Source organism: Equus quagga, chromosome 3 (assembly GCF_021613505.1).
Source record: "Equus quagga isolate Etosha38 chromosome 3, UCLA_HA_Equagga_1.0, whole genome shotgun sequence".
NCBI classification, from domain to species: Eukaryota; Metazoa; Chordata; class Mammalia; order Perissodactyla; family Equidae; genus Equus; species Equus quagga.
The window spans coordinates 71,890,034-71,895,079 of record NC_060269.1 but is presented as its reverse complement, the minus strand read 5'-3'; the positions used below and the strand labels follow the sequence as shown (position 1 = coordinate 71,895,079).

At 38.2% G+C, this 5,046-nt stretch overlaps 1 pseudogene; it reads right to left on the bottom strand.

Annotated features, from left to right (window-relative positions):
- Positions 1-2,871: 2,871 nt before the first annotated feature.
- Positions 2,872-3,809, bottom strand: LOC124236772 (olfactory receptor 4C46-like; annotated as a pseudogene).
- Positions 3,810-5,046: the final 1,237 nt, after the last annotated feature.

Sequence of the window (5,046 nt, the reverse complement as noted above, 5' to 3'; positions counted from 1 at the left end):
AATGCCTCAAGGGTAGTCTGTACAATGTGGCCAACATCGGTTCTGTGTTTTGATATTTTCACATCCTACTAGCAAGGAGTATTGCAAAGTGAGAAGAGTAGAGAAGGCAGAGTCTAAAAGATTTGATATTGTTGCTTAACCTCATTAAGTCTAATTTTCTTCTTGTATAAAATGGAGTAAAGTCCTTTCTAATAAAGAAAGTAAAGCCTCTTACTTTCTAATAAAACTTCTTGCTACACTGAGTGTTAAAGCATGTAGAGAATCTATCAAAATATGTACCTCATAGTTGGCCTTCAACAAGCATTAGCTCACTCCCCTCCCTTAATGCCTAATATTTTCATTGAATGAAAATGTCATAAAAACTAAAGTGTCCTTATACAATAGATCTAAATATTATTTATCTTATTATTTTTGGATTAAATATACTCATTTCCTCATATGTTGTTTTAAGTATCAGAAAATATCAGATAGCAGTTGGCTTTCATGAGAGAGTCCTGATGATGAGTGCAAAGAAACATCTTAACATTCCTTAAAACTGTTCATAAACCAGCAAGATTGCACCTACTGAGAATATAAGACTGCCTCACATTTCATCCTTCAGTTCTTACACCTTCTGGGTTTGCCTTGACAATTTATAATTTGTGTCTTGTTAATCTTGTCACCCCTCCACTGAGCACTCACGGTCACACCTAAGACAAATCATTGGCCTTAGTTGCCCTCTTCAAGTCATCTCTTTTGTCTTAGAGTAGAAATGACACTTTTTCCTATCCTTACACCTGGCTTACATTCATCTCCTGACAGTCAAAATGAACCACATCATTTAATCTAAGTTCTGTTGAAATGTTTAATTTTCATCAAAAGTTGCAAACTTGATCATTTTGAATAGATTAAGTGCTGTTTATATTATCTTCTAGGCTTAGACTTTGTGAGAAAATGTTCTATATCTTATGAACTTTAGACAGTCAGGTATAAGTTAGAACACACAATCACCCCAAAGAACAGGTATAATATGCACTGGCATCGCTGTATAGTCAAATTACATAGCTCCGTATGACTAGTGAATTTGAAAAAGGGACATTTGTGAGAAGTAACACAAGTTGGAGTGTTATAGTTATAGAAGCTTTGATTTATAACATATTATATAGTAATGTAAAATGACCTGATATGTCCCACATGCATAGAGCAGCATTACCACTTAAAGATATTGCTACATTTGACATAAGGCTACAGCAAATTTTTCACCATCTTTCTTGAAGGATAAAGTGAATCATTAAGACTGCAGAAAAGTTCCTTTCCTATATACAACAACATACCACAGACAACTGTGCTTTATGTGAAAGAAAGTAGGACTGAGATTTAGAAGACTTGGATTCAAATTTTCTGGTTGAAACTCCTGGATGTGTGACTTGAGGCAAGTAAATTAGTAAATCTCTCTCGACTTCAATTTTCTACTCTGTAAAATGGGGATAGTAATAATGGGACTACCAATTTACTACATGGATAAGTCACCTAAATGAAGTGAATATGCCTGATAGATAATAAAGTGCTCATTTAATGTAAATATATGTATCACATCTACAAAGCAATAGCTTTGGATTCTGACCATATGCCTTTTTGCTCAGATTAAGTAAAAGAATGTTTACCTTTGTTGCTTCAAATGACTTCTCAAGTCTTGGTAAGGGAAAAAAATTTCTTTTATATTCAAGAAAAACTGTGAGCCATAAGGATATTTAAGAAAATAAGACCATATTAAGAGCAATTTCAAAATTTCTGGCTTAATTTTTGTGCCAAGGAAAAATATTAGAGATCTATTATAAATGATCCTTCTTCCTTTTGTGTGGCCCTCTTTTTGCTTTTGAAAATTCATAGTGTCAAAAAAATCATCAGTGATTCTTTCACTCCCCAGCAGTCCCTGTCCCGTACATCTATCAAAGAATATCTATCCTCTTTTTTGCTTTACCAAAGGCTAAGCAAAAAGAAAAGAAGTTCTGAGATCAAGATTCTATGGAAAAGCCAACTCCATCCCAGTCACATACATATGAACATTCCGTAAAGGAGCAGCGAGCCTTTGAGAAAGCATCCTCTAGGATCATCACACTATGTGTTTATGGTTGTTCTTCTGTTACAAAGCCTGAACCTATGCACGTGAGCATTGGTGCCATGGTAAAGTACATTAAAGCACATGTCAGAGGGCTTGGCCACTATTAATTACTCAATAAACATTAGTATCTGGTACTTCTTTTTCTGTCAGTGATCTTTAAAATTTGTTGATGTTCTTGCACAGTTCATGACAGATATAATCCTCCCTATTTATATACATCATCACCTTCTTGGGGTGAACAGCCTAAGTTATTCTCATCTTCAACAAAATCCTTGGGGCATTTTTTTTTTGCCTTAAAACAATACAAATTTATTCTCATAGTTCTCTTCAGAAATGAGTCTTAAGGGGCTAAAATCAAGACATTGACAGAGCTGACTATTCTGAAGCCTCAGGGAAAGAATTCCTTTCCTTACCTTTTCCACCTTTTAAAGGACACCTGCATTCTTGGCTCATAGCCCAGCATCACATCATGTGTTCTCCTTCTGCTGCTGTTGTGACATTGCTTTTTTCCTTCTAGCATCAATTCTCCCTTTGCCTCTCTCTGTTTTTTTTTTATTTATTTTGTTGGGGATATATTGGCTTACAACATTATGTAAGTTACAGGTGTACATTATTATATTTCATTTTCTTTATTGGCTGCATCATATTCACCACCAATAGTCTAGTTTTTATACATCACCATACATGTGTGCCCCTTTACCCCTTTCAGCTTCCCTCATCCCCCACTTCTCTAGTAATCACTAATCTGTTCTTGTTATGTATGCGTTTGATTACCTTCCACGAATGAGTGTAATCATATGGTACTTGTCTCCCCTTATGTCATGTTTTACCTCCGTGTTTCTCATTCTGTAAATGATAGGATTTAATACAGAAATGAGAATTGCAAAGAATACAGTCACTACCTTGACCACAAGGCAGGTGGCCACAGGACACATGCAGGTGAATATCCAAGGCAGAAAAAGAGTACAGCTACAGTGAAGTGGGAGCCACAAGTTGGGAGGTATTTGTGTCATCCTTTGGAGCCATAGGACCTGAGGGAGGTCAGGATGACTATGAAGGAGATGAGCAGCATGGAAAAAATAATCAAGCACATGGCCCTGCTGTTGGCTGCCACCACCATTCTGAGCCTGTAGGAGTCCCTGCAGGCAAGTTTCAGCAGTGGGGAGAGATTGCACATGAAGTGGTCAATGACATTGGGACCACAGAAGGGCAAGCCGAGCATGAAAAGAATCTGCACAGTAGGGTGCAGGATCCCCTGATCTAGGCCACTACCACCAGGAGGTGGCACAGCCCCTGTTGCATGAGGTCATGTGGTACAGAGGCCTGCAGATGGCCACATAGCTATCATAGACCACGACAATGAGGAGAATGATCTCTGATCCTCTGAGAAAGTGCTCTAAAAGAGCTGAATCAGGCAGCCCTTGAAGAAAATGGTTCTTCTCTGGCACAGCTGGTGGATGTTCATCTTGGGAGTGGTGACAGAGGCAGAGGAGGCATCTATAAAGGACAAGTAAGTAAGATAGAAGTACATGGGAGCTGAAAGTGTGATGCTGAGGGAGATGGTGATGACAATGAGCAAATGGGCCAGCACGGTAAATAGAAAAATGAACAAAAAGACAATGAAGAGTATTTTCTGCAAGTCTGGATTCTGTGTGAGTCCTAAGAGAATAAATTCAGTCATATTGTTGGGAGGTGTGAGGTGATCCATTCAGGAAGTAACACCTTCCTGCGGACTACATTACCTACAAAGGGATAAAAAAAACATACCTAATAATCACGAAGGGGTTGTAGTCTGTATTTCATAGTACAAAAATAGAGTAGTCACTGTAAACATGGAGCATTTCCTTGGCACTCTTTGCCCCAGTAATTGTTTCAATTCTTCCTCATTACCTCCATGATGCTTTCAATCTCTTCAGACACCTAGGACCTGTCACCTATAAAAAGCCTCCATAGGGCAACATTTGAGGTGTAGTGTACTGAGAAAATAGTATATGTCTGACATCTAGATTCTCCTGGTTCCAAATCTATGACATTTTTTTGGGTGAGGAAGTTTTGCCCTGAGCTAACGTCCGTTCTGAATTCTCCTCTATTTTTTTTTCCTTGAGGAAGATTAGCCCTGAGCTAACATCTGTGCTTATCTTCCTCTATTATGTATTTGAGATGCCTCCAGAGCATGGCCAATGAATGGAATACCTCTGCTCTTGGGATCTGAATCTGAGAACCCAGGCCTCCAAAGTAGAATGCGTGGAATTTTAACCACCTGGCCATGGGGCTGGCCCCCTTCAACTTTGTGAATTTGCTTAGTTATTTTGATGTCCTGCACTTCCCAACCCTCCTCTGTGTCTGTGAGCTTACAAATTGCAACTCTCAGATATATTTTGTAAGGTAAAAGTCATTCCCTCTTCTAGGAGAATTTACATTTGAACCCACAGCTCTCACTATGGAAAGAAAGAAGTGGTCAACAACTACTTGTCATAAGTAGACAGATCAGGGAAACAAATAAGTTATGGGTGACACACACTCCCTGGTACCTACGCAAACACTATGCTATTCATGTGTGTTTTCTTGCTGTGCCTACCACAGTGCCTGGCATAACATCTGCAATGCCTGGCACCTATTGGGTGATGAATAAATGCTGGGTGAATTATCACACTTCCTACATCTTCATTTGTAAAAATATGCATGCTTCCCCAGCTATAAACCTAGGAATTGCAGCCTTCTCATCTTCCCACTCTATTTATCACTATTCTCTACTTTATGAGAAACAAACTTTTGAAAGGAAGCTGCCTTCCAGTTTAATAGTTTCTGACACACTTTATAGGAAAGTAGGAAAATGTTAATTGCCTTAAGGAAAGAATATGTCATTGGGTCATTTTACTTTTCAGATAACTATTGTGTTTGTTAATTGATAGTTTTTATTCTTCAAAATTCTGTTCCAAATACAA